This window comes from Oryctolagus cuniculus, chromosome 2 (assembly GCF_051225735.1).
Source record: "Oryctolagus cuniculus isolate XC-2025 breed Fujian yellow rabbit chromosome 2, ASM5122573v1, whole genome shotgun sequence".
In the NCBI taxonomy this organism is placed as follows: Eukaryota; Metazoa; Chordata; class Mammalia; order Lagomorpha; family Leporidae; genus Oryctolagus; species Oryctolagus cuniculus.
The window spans coordinates 189,480,653-189,499,461 of NC_142868.1; the positions used below are offsets into that span (position 1 = coordinate 189,480,653).

Below are 18,809 nucleotides of genomic sequence, written 5' to 3' on the forward strand. Positions count from 1 at the left end.
CACAAAGACCACAGGATGAGCGGTGCCTGTTGGAGCAGAACGGGCACAGCCTGCACAGCCATGTGTGGTAGCCCTGGATCTGAGACAGGATCAAGGAAATGAAGGCTTGGGCTCTGCTTTGTAAACCATGAAGGGGTGTTATAATCCGTTGCCTGGATATACAAAGGAATGTCTAAATCCCAATAGTGATTGTCTAGCACCAGACTAGCTAGGAGCATGGATGTGCCTTGGGCAGCTTAAATTGTATAATAGCAACAAAGAACTGGACTATCACAAATGGGAAACCTTTCAAGCCACTTGATTTTCAGAGGGAAGTTGATTATGGATCACAGAAATATAGAATACTAGTAGCAGATATATATTGAGTTTTTACTTTATTGCACATAGTCTACAAGTGTTCCATGTACTTTCTCATTTATTCCTCACTGCTATCCTAGGTGGCGAGTTCTGTTATCACCCCCATTTTACAGGTGACAGAGCACTACCAAGGGACATAAATTACAAGACCAGAATATTAGGCTTTGTCTGCAAGCAGTGGAGCAAAGAGCTGACCTCAGACAGTCCTCCAGAGGCCAGGGTCTCCACCGCTAACTGTCTGGCCTTAGTAAAGGACAAACTCTTTTGTAAGCAAGAGTGTGCACCAGCCACCCAGTGAAAGAAACAGACATTTCCAACAAATGAAGCACCAGTGGTGCACTGGGCACTTTCTAGGTACTCATCTCTGCTGGCAAATTCCAAGGGGCCAAGGGAAGCATGATGGACTATGACAGATCTTCCCTCTAGGAGCTTGCACTGTATTGGCAGAAATACAAAAAAATAAGTGAGACAGGAGACCATAAACCGGAACACACCTGCAATTAAGTGGTACCATGCAACAGAGTGTTCAGCAAAGGAAAAGACTATCCAGAAAAGCTTGCTGGAGGGCTTGGATTTTGATTAGAATCTTGGAAGGAGGAATTTGAAAGAAAAATGGAAGAGGGTGCCGTCTCCAAATTTCTCCCTCTTGGTGTAGTTTTGGGTGTGGGTGGGCAAATGAGGCAGAACTGGCCTGCTGGTTATGATAGAGATACTACTTGTAAAATTAGCTGGAGGGAAAAGCAAATAATCCAGCCAGGGTAGCAGTAGCTCCTACAAGCTTAAACTCGTGTTTTTTGTTTTTTGTTTTTTTTTTTTTGTTATTGTTAACTTGATGAAGAATATCAGGATTTTAAATTGTCACAAAATAAACAGAATCATGGCTGATGCCTCATAACACCTGTAGCTCATATACTTGTAATATTTCCATCTGGTTTCAACAGTTATAAGATCTCCCTGCCCCGTGGCAAATTGTGGTGTTATTTTACCAGAGTCCAGTGTCTTTCCTCATCCTGAAACATACTCATTTCTGACACATGATCTCAAACTGAATGTCAGAGAAACAGGAGAGCATTCAGAGTTGAAAAAGGAGCAAGAGATAGAGCCTAGGTAGTCCAAGGAGGAGTATAAACATGTCTAAACATCAGGAGTCCAGAGATGTGTAATAAAGGCAACAGAAGCTCTGAAAGATAGAAAAGCATCTGGTTCAGGACAGAAAGATGTCTCTGCTCCTTCCCCAGGAGCCTGAGCTGTTATTGAAAGCTGTGCATCAACACCAGCAGAGCTTTGATCCTCGCCATACTAAGTATACAGAAACAGCCGAGAATGGACAGACAAGCACATTCCAGCTGAGAGGTAAACGCAAACCAATGCACACAGCAATGTGCGGGGTACACATTTGTCTAAAATACTTCTTTGAAGCCCTTGATTACAGAAACTGTTGCTTGGATGAATTTAGTCCATTATTTTGAAACATTTAGAAATAATAGTTCTATTTTAGGTTTCCTGGGCTCTAAACTTGGCAGTGATGGAATTAAATCCCAAATAGAAGCCCTGATTTTCAGGAGTAACCAATTGTTTCTCCCCCTTCTCCCATTTCGGCTTCTAAATGATCCTTTTCTACAGCACAATCTGCAAGTTCCCAGAATGCAACTGACACATAATGATAAGGGCCTTCCCATGCAGTGTTGTCAATGTGACAAGATTACACAGCAGTATTTTACCTTGCATCATGACTGGACCCACAGAATAAGTGCCCTGAAATGAATGATCCTGGGATGGTGCCTTATCATGCGGCACTTCTCAATGCAGTGTCTCTGCCTAATTACTCTGAAGCCAGACTGTCAGTCCTCAGTTGCTTCATCCTGCCAAGGCCAAAGGAAAGGTGTTTTGAGATGATAAAGCTGAAGCGATACATTAGCTATTTGCACTGCCTTGTTTTATGTATTCAAGTATTCCTTGAGCACTGACTTCCTAATTTTTACCTACCAGAAGGTAAGCCACATGGAAAGAGAAACTCAGTGGGTCTTGGTCATACTCACAAGATTCATAACGGTGTCTGGCACAGAATGAGTACTCAGGGGCCAGTGTCCTTGTGCAGAAGGTTAACCTGCAATCTGCAACATAAGCATCCCATGTAGGAGCACAGGATCAAGTCCCAGATACTCCACTTCTGACCCAGCTCCCTATGAGTGCTCCTGAGAAGGCAGCAGAAGATAGCCCAAGAGCCCGGATCCCTGGCACCCCCCTGGAAAACCCAGATGGAGTTCCCAGCAATTGGTGACAATCTGGGGAGTTAACCAGAGGATGGAAGATCTCTTTCCCTTTGTTACTCTGCCTTTCAAATAAATATGGTAAATCTTTTTCTAAAAATACATGCTCAAAAGTAGTTGGATAAATATATATAAATCCTATATACTTATTCCAAAAATATTAGCTCATTTGCTACCATGTCATGCATAACACACATTAAAAACAAAACAGAATGCTACCTTCAAGTTAGAGAATAGAAACAAAACATGGATTTTCAATTACCTTTGGATTTTCAATTTCATGTGGAATGAAAACAGACAGGAGAAAATTATATATAGAACAAAAAGGGGGGCTAGCATTATGGTGTAGTGAGTTAAACCACTGCCTGTGATGCCAACATCCCACATGGTTTGAGTTCCAGCTGCTCCACTTCCAGACTAGCTCTCTGCTAATACACCTTGGAAAGCAGAGGAATATGGCTGACGTTCTTGGGATCCCTGCACCCACGTGAGAGACTCTGAAGAAGTTCCTGGCTTCAGCCTGGCACTGCCCCAGCCATTGTGGCCATGTGGGAAGTGAGCCAATGGGTGGAAGATCCTTTTCTCCCTATCTATGCCTTTCAAATGAATTAAAATAAGTATTCAAAAACAAAACAAGAATAGCAAATAAAGTTATAAGAAAATTAGAGTCATGTGGGCAGATGTCATTGTGACATGGGAGGGTAGACAAGGAGTCTGAACACACAGTTCAAGCTGAGACTTAAAGGACAAGGAAAAGTCCTTCAGCAACTGCTGCAGAGGGAATTGGAAAAAAAAAATAGAAGGATCCTTCTTTTGCACCTTCCTCCAAAACAATGGACAGAATGTTAACAACTCTCTATAATACAGGGGTATTTTTTAGAATACATATCTAGGGGCCAGCACCAATGCATAGTGGTTTAAGCCATCGTCTGCAGTGCTGGCATCCCACATAGGCACCAGCTAGCTGCTCCACTTGTGATCCAGCTCCCTGCTCATGCGCCTGGAAAAACAGCAGAGGATGGTCCAAGTGCAAGAGCCCCTGTACCCACATGGGAGACCATTATGAAGCCCTGGCTTTGGCCTGGCCCAGCCCTGGTCATCACAACCATTTGGGGAATAGGCCAGAAGATAGAAGATCCCTCCCCTCTCCTCCACCTTTCTCATTGTTCTTCAAATAAATCTTAATTATATATGTATATACATATATATAATTATTATAGAATGGTAATTTCACTCTCATTTTCTCCAATTTTCTCATTGTGGATCAATAACAACTTTGAGAAGCCGGATCAGGGAACAAGTTGATGACATCCAAAAAATGTTGGGCAGCATTCCTGTGTAACCTGTACACAAGTAAACATTTGTTTAATTGCAGAGTCAAGCTTAAGGACATGCCAGGCTCTGCACTGGGTCCTCAAGATGTGGACCTGTAACAGGCAGCACTGAATACTTAACTCCTCTAGTTTTTTTACCTCCAGCGACTGTGAATTCTAAGAAGAAGGTAGAGCTACCACGGAGCTAAGAATTAGGTGAGACCTTTAACACCAACAGTCTATTATTTTTCTGATAATTTGTTTTAAGAAACCAATCAGACACATTGAGATTTGATTTGCACCTGATTGCAAGGAGTCCTGTGAGAAAGGAATAATGGGGGAGGAGGAGGAACAATCTTCAAAAGGCCCATAGAAAATGCATATGATGAAAGAATTATGCAATGATTTCAAGGTTTTTTTTTTTGTACCAAAAGCAACTTATATTTTAATTCCATTTTTTCATGAACTTTTTAAAGGTCCCTAGGATGCAATATTTCTAAATTTGGAACTTGAGTGTCTCACAGAAGGGGTTTATTACTTAAGTATTATCCACCTATACAGTAGAATTACTATTTTCATTATTGTCTTTAAAGACATTTCCCAATTATTCCAATTAAATCTACATTTAAGTTCCAATGAGATGGACTTGCCATGTCAGGACTTGAAAAGTAAATGCATGCATTAGCTGAAGTGTTTCGCCAGTTACTTTATAAATTCACTGTATCACATTTCCTAACATTATAAAAGGGAAGAGATTCCATTAGCAGGGATTTCAAAGAAAAAACAAAAAAACAAAAAAGCTCTCTGGAACTCAGAGGGAATTAGAAGGAGTCAGCTGAGGAGAAAACTCTGATATCTCTTCTAGCCAACATTGCACCAGAGGTACTAGCTTGTGCCTGAAGTTAATAAAAAGAAAAAAATTTTAAAACTTGAGGTAATAGAAACTATTTACAGGGAATAGGATGTTTCCAGATTAAAATTGAGATGATCTATGGATTCACTAAAGAATTATTTTGATTTTAGTAAACTTGCCAGATACAAAAATCATTTTAAAAATTAATTATACTTCTACATGCCAATAATAAAGATCCAGAAATTTCAATTTTTAGAAACATGCCTTAATAATTATAACAAAGAATATCTAGGAATGAGCCTAAGAAGTGCAAGATTCTGACAGAGACTATAAAATTGTATTGAAAGACTGAGAAATACAGAGAAAGACAGTTCAAAGAGATACACAATTTCCTAGGAAAAGACAGTATTATAAACTTGCCAATTCTCTCACAAATAAATGCAAACAGCCAACATAATCACAATGAAAATCTACATAGGTTTCTGTGCAGAACTTAAAAAACTGACTCTAAAATGAATATGGAAAAGTAAAGGGCAACATTCAAGACTCTGCTGAAGAACTAAGTTAAGGACTTGCCCAACCAGGTAGCAAGACTTAAGAAAGCAGCAGCAAGCTATAGAAATTGAGAAAATATAGTACTAGTTCAGGAATAGTTAAAAGGTCCTAAGTTTGATTCATGACAGAGTTGGAAGATCATTGCATAAACAAACAACAGCTGCTATGGAATTTCATTATCTAATGAGAAAAATAACTGAAATTTAATTGCTACCTCATACCACACCCAGATCAGTTACAAGCTAACTAAATTTTAACTGTAAAAGATTTAGAAGAGCCGGTGCTGTGGCTCACTTGGTTAATCCTCTGCCTGTGGCGCCGGCATCCCATATGGGCTCTGGGTTTTAGTCCCGGTTGCTCCTCTTCCAGTCCAGCTCTCTGCTGTGGCCCAGGGAAGGCAGTGGAGGATGGCCCAAGTGCTTGGGTCCCTTAACCCACATGGGAGACCAGGAGGAAGCACCTGGCTCCTGGCTTCGGATCAGCGCACCACGCCGGCCTTAGCAGCCATTTGGGGGGTGAACCAACGGAAGGGAGACCTTTCTCTCTGTCTCTAACTCTGCCTGTCAAAAAAATAAAAAAATAAAAAAATAAAAAAATAAAAAGATTTAGAAGATAGGTCAGAAAATTCAATCATGATCTTTGGTAGGAAAGGATTTAAATGAAATCAACAAAATAAAGGAATTTTTTTAAAGTTTTATTTGTTTATTTGAAAGACAGAGTGATAAAGGAGACAGAAAGATTGAGATCCCCCCAAATGCCTGCAATAACCAGGGCTGAGCCAGGCTGAAGCCAAGAGCTAGGAACTATATCCAGATCTCCCACATGGGTAGCAGGAACCCAACTACATGGGCCATCAACTGTTGCTTCCCAGTTGCATTTGTAGGCAGCTGGATGAGAAGCAGAGGTGGGACTCAATGTCAGGACTCCTATAGGATGCTGATGTCCCAAGTGCTGGCTTAACCCATAGTGCCACAATGTCTACCTCTCAAGAAAAGATTGAGTAAACTCATCTAAGATTAAAAATATAAACTTCTACTCATCAAAAGACAATAAAGTGAATGATAAAACAAGTCAGGTTATATAAATAATTTCCACAAATTAACAAAAAAAAAATAAAGACAAAAACAATGACAAAAGACACAGACAGGCATTTCACAGCGGAGGAAATACAGCCTAGAAAAATGCGCAGAGATCCTCAACTATTTAAGAATTATTTTATTTATTTTAAAGAGAGTTACAGAGAGAAGTAGAGCCAGAGAGAGGTCTTCCACTCCCCTGGTATACTCCCCAGATGACCCCAACAGCCAGGAGCCAGGAGCTTCTTTAAGGTCTCCTACTTGGTCCATCTTCTACTGCTTTCCCAGGCCACAGCAGAGAGCTGTATTGGAAGTGGAGCAGCCGGGGCTGGATTGGCACTCTGTTGGGATGCTGGCACTGCAGGCTGGGGCTTTAACTCAGTGTGCCACAGCGCCGGCCCCTCAACTATTTTTTCCTGAGACCATAGTCAACTGAAGTTGATTCAAATATATTAGACTACAAAACTCTGCAGTTGACAAAAGAGGCCAGCACTGCATAGCAGGTAAAGCTGCCACCTGCAGCACTGGCATCCCATATGGGCACTGGTTCAAGTTCCAGCTGCTCCACTTCTGATCCAGTTCCCTGTTAATTTGTCTGGGAAATCAGTGAAAGATGAGCCAAGTCGTTGGGCCCCTGCACCCACATGGGAGAAGTGAATGAAGTTCCTGGCTCCTGGATTCAGCCCATCCCTGGCCATTGTGACCATTTGGGAAGTGAACCATCAGAAGGAAGCTCTCCATTTCCTCCCTCTGCCTCTCAGTAATTCAGTAAATGACTTTCAAACAAATAATCTTTACAAAAAAGAGTTGGTGAAAAAAGCTGAAACAATATGAGTAATGAAATAGTATTGGTGGCCGGCGCCGCGGCTCACTAGGCTAATCCTCTGCCTTGCGGCGCCAGCACACCGGGTTCTAGTCCTGGTTGCCCCTCTTCCAGGCCAGCTCTCTGCTCTGGCCCAGGAGTGCAGTGGAGGATGGCCCAAGTACTTGGACCCTGCACCCCATGGGAGACCAGGAGAAGCACCTGGCTCCTGCCATCAGATCAGTGCGGTGCGCCAGCCACAGCATGCCAGCCGCAGCAGCCATTGGAGGGTGAACCAATGGCAAAGGAAGACCTTTCTCTGTTTCTTTCTCTCACTGTCCACTCTGCCTGTCAAAAAATAAAAATTAAAATTAAAAAAAATGAAATAGTATTGGCTTATAACCTATAGTTTAAATATCCATGAGTATGGTCTGATTTAAACAAATGATTACAATAATGAGGATCAGGGCCAGCGCTGTGGAGCAGCAAGTTAAAGCCCTGGCTGAATCACCAGCATCCTATATGGGTGCCTATTCTAGTCCTGGCTGTTCCTCTTCCAATCCAGCTCTCTGGAATGGCCTGGGATAGCATTAGAAGATGGCCCAAGTCCTTGGGCCCCTGCACCCATGTGGGAGACCCAGAAGAAGTTCCTGGCTCCTGGCTTTGGACTGGTGCAGCTCCGGCTGTTGCAGCCATGTGGGGAGTGAACCAGCAGATGGAAGACCTCTCTCTCTGTTTCTACCTCTCTGTAACTCTTTCAAATAAATAAAAATAAATCTTTAAAAAATAATGAGAATCGCCGGCGTCATGGCTCAATAGGTTAATCCTCCACCTTGCGGCGCTGGCACACCAGATTCTGTCCCGGTTGCCCCTCTTCCAGGCCAGCTCTCTACTGTGGCCCAGGAGTGCAGTGGAGGATGGCCCAAGTTCTTGGGCCCTGCACCCACATGGGAGACCAGGAGAAGCACCTGGCTCCTGGCTTCGGATCAGCGCAGTGCGCCGGCCACAGCGCACCGTGGCAGCCATTGGAGGGTGAACCAATGGCAAAGAAGAACTTTCTGTCTCTCACTGTCCACTCTGCCTGTCAAAAAAAAAAAAAAAAATGAAAATCAAAGATACATCTTCCATACATAAATTTCCAAATAAATGATGTAGCTACTCTACCCTAAAGAAGAGGGAATATAACTCCCCACTCTGTAGGTGTGGGCTACAGAGAGCAACAACCTTCTTGCAAAGTGCACTGTATAGAAAAGGAGGAACTCTACAGCAGCGAACCTGAGAAACAGTACTTCACAAGGAGATCAAATTCGAATCAATAGTCATAAGTCATACTATAATACATATTCCTGATATGATAAAATGGCACTTTGTCTCTATAATCTTCTTTCCAAAAATCTATTACCCCAGTTTAATCATGAGAAAAACATCAAACAAATTCCCATGGAAGGGTATCCAATAAATTACCTGACCAGCTTTTCTGAAAACTGTCAAGGTCCAGGCACCTATGGGCCAAATCCAGCCTGCCATCGGCTTTTGTAAATAGATTGGTGGGAGAACAGGCATACTCATTCATGTGCACACTGTCTATGACTGCTTTGCTGTACAAAAGTAAACTAGTCATATAAGAGACCATATGTCTTGCAGAACCAAAAGGTATTTACTGTGGTTCTTCACTGAAGAATTTTGATGATCTGAAGGTAGGTGTTTGGAACAACAGTTAAGAAATCCACATTGGTGTGCCTGGGTTTAAGTCCTTGCACCACTCCTAATTCCAGATTCCTGCTAATGAGCACCCTGGGAGGCCGTAGGTAATACTTCAAGTGGTTGGGTTCCAGCCACTCATGTGGGAGGCCCAGATCAAGTTCCTGGCTGCCAGCTTCAGCTTGGCAGTGAAAGAACATTTTCTCACAAACTCTCTCAAATATAAATTTTTATTTTATTTAGATTGTACTTGTTTGAAAGGCAGAATTACAGAGAGGAGAGAGATTGATTTTCCATCACTGGTTCATTCCCCAAATGGCTGCAATGGCCAGGGCTGGGCCAGGCTGAAGCCAGGAGCTCATGTAGTCTCTCATGTGGGTACAGAGGCCCAAATACTTGGGCCATCCTCCATTGCCCTCCCAGGCACATTAGCAGGGGGCTGGATTGGAAGTGGAGCAGCTGGGACTCAAACCAGCACTCTGTTGGGATGCTGGCATCGTGGGCTGCAGCTTAACCCACTGTACCACAGCATCAGTCCCTCAAATACAAATTTATAGAAAATTATGCTAATTTCTTTCACCTTCAAAGCCATACAGGATGTACTTCCAATTTGATTTCTTCTGCCATATGTCTCTCACTCTAGCCTGAGAAAACTTGGAAGTTTGTGTGATAAGATTTGGTCCACAGGGATAACCCACAATAACCTTATCAATTTTTATAATTGTTCTTGTATCTGCAAAAATCTTTTTTTTGCTACTTACCAGAACATATTTAGAGATTTCAGAAATTTGGGCAGGATATCTTTGAAGGGTTACTCTGCCTCCCCAAAAAACTGGGACAGTATTCGCCTGAGGCAAACATGACAATTACATCCTGCAGGACCAACTGTGGCCCTGTTGCCAGCCCATGGGAGACAGGGCCAATCCACCCTTGTTTCTCTTAATACTGTGCCACCTAGAACCCTTCACTCCAGATAATAAGGACTAATTAATCAGTTTTGGTCTGTGAAGTTAACCACATTCTGTAATTCCATTGGTTTAACCCTTTACTTAACACAGAATTATTCTTAGGTATTTAAATCCAATTGAAAATTTATCCCTGTTAAAAATAAGAGTGGGAATAAGAGAGGGAGGAGATGTACATTTCAACACACATTCCATTGGACTTACCCCTAAGGGTAAAGCTAAAAACTTGTCATGGGACTCCAAATCCCATTAAGTTGGCAGGTACCAATGCCATCTTACTAGTTAAAGTGATAGTTTTAAGTGCATAACTGATCATAAAGATAGGATTAAGTGTCAAAGGGATCACATAAATAAGACCAAGTGTCTGCTAATAACAAATAGAATTAAAAAGGAGAGAATGATCCAACATGGGAAGCAGGTCACACAGCAGACTCATAGAATGACAAATGCCCTAAACAGCAGTACGGCCTCAGAATCAGCCTTAAGACCTGCGGATCTGGCTAAAAAGCCCATGAGAGAATTTCATAACTGGAAAGCCAAGACACTGTGGCAAAAAAAAATGACCTACATGAAAGTTCTCTGAGAGAGATCCCAATGGAAAGAAGGGGTCATCAAAGGAGCTACCTTTCTCTGAAGGGAGGAGAGAACTTCTACTTCAAATATGGCCCTGTCTAAATAATGTTGAAATGTGTGGACTCAAGAGGCTTCCATAGCCTTGGTAGCTCATGACAAGAGCCTCGGGTGATCACTGGAGTCATAAATAAGAGTACCAATTGTTAAATCAACAACAGGAGTCACTGTGTACTTGTTCCCCATGTAGGATCTCTGGTCTTAATGATTTGTACTATGAGTATTAACGGTAAAACTTGTCTTCAAACAGTACTTTATACTTTGTGTGTCTGTGTGGGTGCAAACTGTTGAAATCTTTACTTAGAGTTGATCTTCTGTATAGAAAAATAATTAAAAATGAATCTTAATGAAGAATGGGATAAGAGGGAGTAGGAGATGGGATGTGAGTGGGGATGGGAGAGCAAGTATGGTGGGGGGAGAACTGCTATATTCCAAAAGCTATACCTATGAAATTTATATTTATTAAATAAAAACTTAAAGAAATGCAGATAGATTCTCAGGCCATGCCCCAGACCAACTGAATCAGAAACTCTGAGATAGGTTCCTCAGTCAGCATTTGCAAGCCCTTCAGGTGATCCCGATACATACTAAAGGTTGAAAACTACTGCAATGTAGGGCTAGATGGAGCAGTAGATGAAGTTGTGCCTGTAGAACACTAGACCTGGCACCCACATACAGGCACTCTGAGACAAAAAGGATTCTCAATTCCTTTTACAAACAAGAGGAACAGTGAATTGATGGATCACTAACACTTTAGTGTAAACTAGTTCAAAATATCATCTAGGAAATATTTGCACCTACAAGGCCATGTGACATAGTACATGTTATTTTTTTCCTCATTTTTAAAAAACAGATGGCAGAATTGGGGCTCAAGAAGGTGAGGATTTTCCTTAAGGTTATCTGGAGTAAAGAAAAACAGGAATAGGATCCAGACAACTAACTCTGCATTTGGTCATTTTCCAGCCCCCTGCCCTCCCCTTCCCCAGCTCCTATTTAGCATTAAGGACCAACCCCCTGATGGGGAAAGAATAATTAAGAGCTTATCATGGCCCCTGCAAGGCTCTGGCTGCTCAGAGGGACTGAGCATATCTGTATACGGAGAATCTAAAGTCTCCTGCCTGGGGACTTAATCGTTCTGCCCTACTTGCTGACGAAGGCATGAAAATATGACCCTGATCTGCAAGGTAGCATTCTCCTCCCATTTCTGCTAAAAATACAAGAGTTATTGTAACCACAACTCATGTAAAAGTTGATTTAAACACATCTAAATAGGTCATTCACTGTTATGTGTTTATTGTATTCACCATCTCTCAGATTTTCAAGGTGATGGAAAATATTTTTGGGTAAAGGCAATCTGGCATGTTAATCTAAACAAAACATGCCCTGGTCAGTGTCCCAGTATTAGAAAGACCCTGTATTGATCCAGTTTGTGTTGCTCTGTTGCTCGAATAGAATACCTGAGGTTGGGTACTTTACCACAAAAAAAAAAAAAAAAAAAAAAAAATTACTTCTACTTGGCTCTGGTGAGGGGCTCCTGGCTATATCACATGGTGGTAACACATGTGAGAGAGAGAGACAGGAGACCAGAGGCATCCAGGAACCAAGCTCACTGTTTATTACAACAGCCCACTCTCTCAAAAACCAACCAGAACCCTAGAAGAACTGCATTAATTCCTTCCATTGGCAATGTCCTCAGTGACTTATTGTCCTTCCATTGGGCCTCACCAGCACCACCAGCTACACATGAGCCTTTGGGGACACCCTAAATTCACAGCTAGCCCTGTGGTCACAGTGCCTGTGCAGTGGTGAGAGTGTCGAGACTGTTTTAGAGGTTTAAGATATTTTAATAGCCCACTAAGGACCAGGCAACACACTAGATATAAGGAGTCAGCGGATCAGATGAAAGGTGGAATTATTCACTGAGAAATTACACCTCTGGTAACAAGGCTAGACAAACACCTGTAAGGACAGAGGTGGACTATAGGTGAGAAAGTCTGGAATCTTCTCTCAGCCTTGACCATAACCGCAACAAGGTACCTGAGAGGCAGTGTCATTCAGTGGTGGCCTTCTGGATCTGGGAGTGGTGCCAGCGTTCTGAGGAGTCCAGAAATCATGCCAGACTGATGGTGGGATAGAAGCTGCACGAGTTCAGGGATCTCCTCTGCAGCCAGAATGGGCAGGCTCAGAGCTCCACAGTATGTCACCTGCTGTGCTTTACACACCTTGTCATTTATGTCAGTCTCCCTGAAGTTTTTTTGCTTTGTTTCAGTGTGGTCTTTTGAGAGTTTTAGCTATCTCCATGTGGTAGTGAGAGCCAGAAACACTTTGTGTCTACCTCAGCTTCTCAGTCTAGAGACCACTTAGAGGGGCCCCAAGAATCAGCTTCGGCACCCTGACTGACATTTTATTTAGAGAGGCAAATTTCTTGCCAAAACTACATCTCTTAGTGTAAGAACTACAATGCTACAGGGGATTTTAGAATGAAATCTAACTTCTAAAAATATAGCCCAGACATTTTCTTATTGTCCCAAGGTGAATGATGACAGGAGACAGCCTCCCTGGCAGCCCTGATGTTGAAGGAAGGTACATCAAGGCAGAAGAGAAAATTTCCTCAAACCAACAGGATCCGTCTATTTAGAAGCTGCCCTCTGCTTCTTAGCCACAAGATCTACAGGGAAGAGAGGGGTGAGGTTTCTTTCGAAGTCTTGTTCTTCCTCCTACATCAAATAACCAGGACAGCTCATGTGCATGGAAGGTCCACTACCTTCTTGAAGTCTTCAGCCCTTGCACTTGGATTACTCTCCAATTCTTTTCACCATCATCCTAGGTCTTAAAGGGAGTTTGAGATGAGGCAAAGGGATTTCAGCAGTTGGTGCCAGTTACTGCTCCTTGGTTTCTCCCAATCTGAAACTGGGAGCCAAAACAAGGTGTTACTCTCAAGGCCAGGTGGACGATAAGTTCCTCTACCTTCTCTGTCAAGGAAAGACAAGATTTAGGAAAAGTTCCAACCTGTCTTACCAGCTACCCGCCCAAGCCTTGACGGCCAGACCAGCGAGGTCTCTGTCCAGGAAGCCTTCACTTTCTTTTCCTTACGTAAGACCCTGCTTCTGCCTCTTTACTTCCTTATCCTGCCCTACCCTTGTCCTGCCATGGGTGACCCCTTAACCTTCCTGCCTGCATGTGTGGCCACACAGTAGCTCTTATATCTCTCTGGGCCAGTTCTGCTCAATTTGGTCCCCTGCTTTGATCAGCAGGAACTTCCACTCAAGATCAAGTTCACAAACTTCCTCTAATTTTACATTCCTGAACAGTCATCTTTCAAAGGTGCGTTGTATTCAATTCTAATCATCACCTTTTTATTTCACAATACCTGTATTTTAAAATACAATTGTCATAATCCAAGAAGTAAAGGTATTCAGACTGGTATGTTAATAGAAGGAAATAGTTACCAATTTCTGTGCATTTGAGGATGTACCAATCACTGCAATAAGTTCAGTTCACTGGGGATTCATGTTCCACTAAGCATTTAACAGAGAATTGAATGCAGTTAAAGCAGAACTAGGAAACTTACCAAAGAATTGATAATTTTGTCCCTTTGAACATAGACTAGAGGCAATGTATTTCAGTATTACTGAACTTCCAGAGGCTACAGAAAATAGCTATTATTTTATTTTTAGTTCTAGCAATCTACAAATCCTAACCTGAGATTCCTAATATTCTTCTTACACATTACACATTCAATACACGTTAAAGAAGAGGTTTTGACTTAGAGCACTGAGTCAGGAATCTCAAAGCCAATCGTGTGACACAGTACAAGTCTTATGCATCCCCTCAAACGTTAATTTACAAATTGGAAAATGGGAGAGTAGCAATGTATAGGGCTGTCATCAGGATCAGTGACAGAACACATGTGAAAATGCCTGCGAGGGTCTGGCACAGCCTCAGAGAATCCTTGGTTGGTATGATATCCTTGTCAGATAGGAGAGACAGCCTTGATTCTATAAGCAATGCACTTTTCAGAACTCTGACAAATATTACTTTCAAAAGCTTAGCCTCCAGTGACAATTTAGGTTATGATATTTTCACTTTCAAAAGTTAACATTAAATGCTGTGGATGCATCAGGTCCTTTCCAGGAATGTCCTCTTAGATCACTGCCTGTAGACACAGAGGGGTGAGTCACAGGGCCATGATTTGAATGCACACTTAGCTGGTGCTTCCTACACACTCATAGCCTCAAAGTGGGCTGAGGACTATCTACACCAGAGCCACCTGGAAGCTTTAAAAAGCATGGATTCCAGAGAGAAGTGTTGGTGTCAGTCCATCTTCCACTGCTGTGACAAAATACCCGGCATAAAGAAAAGATGTCTTTTCTTATGGAAAGTACTTGAAGCTGGGAAATTTAAGAGCCTGGTGTCTGTAAGTCCTCATGCTGCTCCAACTCATGGTGGAACATGAAGTGGTACGCAGAAGTGCATGAAACAGAACACAGAGGCAGCTTGGCATTATGAGAGCTCTGCCTTGAAAAAAGGAAGCCATTCCCAGGAGAAAGGTGTGCATCCCTCTTGAACACTGTTGTAACACTGTTATACTGGGACTCAGATTTCAACATGGGACTCGGTAGGGACAAAGGGTACCCAGATGATAGCACAGGGCATTGAAGAGATGCAACACTATTCACCATAGACAAAAGGGGAAAGTGATACCCACATCCACTGATGGACAAATAAAATATGGCAAATATTCATATTTGTGGTAGGATATCATTAGACCTTATAAAGGAAAATATGATATTTGATACATCCTTGAGGACATCGTTTAATGAAATTAGCAAGACACAAATACTATATGATTCCACTTATAAGAGGTACCTAAAGCAGTCAACTTAGAGAAAATGAAATGGTTGATGCCAAGGGTTAGAAAAGGGGAGAATGGGGAGTTAGAGTTTCTGAAATGAATTGTGATGACAGCTGAACAGTGTGAATTACTTCATGCCATTGAACTACACATTTTAAAAATGTTAAGATGGCCCTTGTTGCACCATGCCTCCAGGCACGAGGCCTTGCTTACTCCACATAGCACCCGGCCTGCTCTCTGCCTGGGATGGACCCAACTTAGCTTCTAGACTTCTTTCTCACTTTAATTAAAGCCCTCACATCCCTGTGCATTTCTCTCACTGAATAAAACCTTTAAAAACTTACCATGTTGTCTGGTCTATTTGAGCCAGTATTCAGAATTCTTCTCTGAATCGATGGCAAGAACCCACCAAGATTATTATTATTAAAAATTATTAAGCTGGACGATATAATAATGGTGACTGAAGTAGGCAGGCATATAGGTTAAAATCGATCAGGTTTGAGAGCTGGAAGACCATGCCTTTGCCACGCCCCTGTGTGACCTAACACCCTATCTGATACCTTCACCACACCCCTGTGTGACCTCATGCCCTACCTGGCCACAACTGGGTGCCCACCAGCCAATCAGGTTAATTAACCACTCCCCTTTGGAAGTGGGTTAAAAGCCTGGGACACATTGTGTCCAGCCTTCTCTTCTTCCCTGGCCTCTTGCCAGGAGGGGGCCTGCTGTAACCCTGCGCCTCCAGGGCACGTGGCCCGAAAGCTTCCTGGCCTAGATGCTCCTCCACATGGCTGGTTCCTGGTGCTCGGTATGAACCCAGATTTAGCTCTCTCTCTTAAATAAAGTTCTCACTCTCCTATGCATCTTTCTCAAGGCTTAAAATGTACCATGCTGCCTTGTTTATCTGTGCCGATATTTAGAATTCTTCTCTAAATATTAGGCAAGAACCTTCTCAGGCTTATTAGTATTAGGGATTTATTAATAAGTGTATGGTTATATCGCATGGCACCCCAAATTCTGGTAGCATATGTTGAACCCCAGATGGCGCTTCTGGGGTAAAGGGCCACATTTTTGTGTAGATTTTAGGGGGTCATTCCTGATATCAGTGACTATGAAGGGACTTTAATAATGGAGGGATTCCCCCGATATTAATTAAAAAGGAAAAACCAGCAACATGGTAAGAGACTGCTTCCCCTGGCTTGTAACTTTGCTTACCTTTCTGCATTCAACCCCATCCCTTATCTGCACTCAGGGCTTCCCCTTAGATCAAGGAGCAAGCATTCACCCTGCCATATCCTGCCTCTGCCAGGGCTGGGGGAAGAGAAGGTTTTCCACTCTGGTGCAGGGTAGGGGGCCTGGGTTGTGCTCCTTACCCACTGCCAACCCTGAGGAGAGTGCAGGCTCTGGCTCTGCTGGTGGCACTCTCACTGCTCCTCTGGTTCCAGCCCCACAGCCCAGGTGCCAAGGAGAGTACACTCCTGGGGGAGAGGCAGGAGCCAAGGCAGAGGAGATGGGATTCACATTATTCATATTTGCTCCCTCCTGCCACCACCACTGGCCCACTCAGGTCCAAGGGGGTGTTGGGCCACTCCTAGAACAGCCACAACCAAGTCACAGCTGCACAAACAGAGCAAACATGCTGGTGCTGCCTGTTCCAGCCCTGTGCGGTGCTGTAACTAGTGGCTCTAGCAAGCGCCACCCTGCCCCAGCAGCCTGAGGAACCACAGCCACTCTGCCCAGCCTTTTCATTCAAACATGAGCAAATAACAGAGCTTAGGTGGGTTTCTTTGAGTTTTAATGCTTGTGGTTTTCAGAAAATGCATGGATTGGTTTCTGTTCACTATTTCTCACTTTGATAACTACAGGAAAAAAAGACAACTTAAGTTTTTTCTAAGGTTAAAATTTAAAAGGCTTTATTTTACAGACTTTTAAATTGTATTGAAAAATTTTGCTTTGCCTCAGGGTCTTTGATTTTCAAATCAAACATGCTTTCAATTGTTAATTTCGAACTGGGGAACTGGTTTGGTTGCCTAGTAACCTGGTTGCAACAGGGAGGTGGAGCACTAAACATGGCTGATGTTCCACTTCCTGCCGCAGAGGGTGGGACTTACATTCCAAGATGGTGGCCTCCATCAGAAACATGTGGTTTCCAAGATGGTGGCCCCACAAAGGACATGAGGTCACCAAGATGTGGCCCCCATGGGAACTTCTACCCTCACTGGAATATAGTCAACAAACTCCACCCCGAGATGGCAGCCCCATGGCCTGCCACACACAGCATGCTTAAATCAACAGGGTGACTTTTTAAAATTGTGTTTTGTTATTTTGTTCTTTCCAGGAGGATTTTAATTATTTTAATTTCTTGTTTTGGCCCATGCTGACAGCTCTCACACTGGGTTTTTATTTTAAGTTTTTATTTTAATTTATTGTTTTGGCCTTAGGTTGACTCTCTTGGCCTCCTGAGATATGATACCCCAGGAGTGGCGTGACAGTCTGAACTGGCACTTCTCAGACTAAGCAGCATTTAAAAATAAAAAGAAAAAAACTCTTAAAACCCCCTCATCAGCCTTGGTAAAATAATGGATCCCATTTGGTATAAAAATAGAGAGTAAGATGTCAAGAATTGTAACTAATGAGTGTATCCATGTCACATGCCTAATGATAATTAAGCTCATGAAGAGCTGTGTCTGTTTTTATCTTCTCAGGCCCTACAGAGAAACTGTAAGGCTGTATAGTTCTGCATATATCCCTAAAGGACTTAACTTCTAAGGGTACAGTTTAAAAATTTGCCAAATTCCCTTGAGCTAGATGGTAAAAGTAGCATCTTAAGTGTTAAAGTGGCAATAATAAAAAGGATTAAAGAGGAGTAAATGCTTCAACATGGGAAGCAGTCCATACAACAGACTTATAGAATAACAATTGCTATAAGTAACGCTCAGTGACCTCAGAATCAGTCCATAAGCTGATCTGTTCTGGCTGAAAAGACAAGAGCATTTCAGGTATGGAAAACTAGGATACTCATGGGAAAAGTGTCCCTACATGGAGGACCTCCTGCGCAAGACCACAGTGGGAAAAAAGGGGGCATCAAAGAAGGATGTACTTTTCTCTGAAGGGAGGAGAGAACTTCCACTTTGCTTATGGCCTTGTATGAATACTGATGGAGCTTGTGGTTTCAAAAGACTTCCACAGCCAAGGCAGCTCATGTCAAGAGCCTCAGGTGATCACTGACATCATATATGAATAATTGTTAAATTAACAAGGGTAGTCACTGTGTAGTAACTTCCCATGTGGAACCACTGTCCTCAAAGAGTTGCAGTAAAGAATTAATGGTGAAATTTTTTCCCAACGATTATATTGTTCTAATGTGTTATATTCTTATGTATCATAAGTTTTAGTTATGTCTAAGTGTCCAACTCTGTTGCCTGTATTCTT

General features: G+C 42.6%; 1 long non-coding RNA gene across 3 annotated transcripts in view; it reads right to left on the bottom strand.

Moving 5' to 3' along the window:
* The window catches only part of LOC127489191 (uncharacterized), a 314,551-nt gene that overhangs the window by 87,733 nt on the left and 208,009 nt on the right, over positions 1-18,809 (bottom strand). The window lies entirely within an intron of this gene.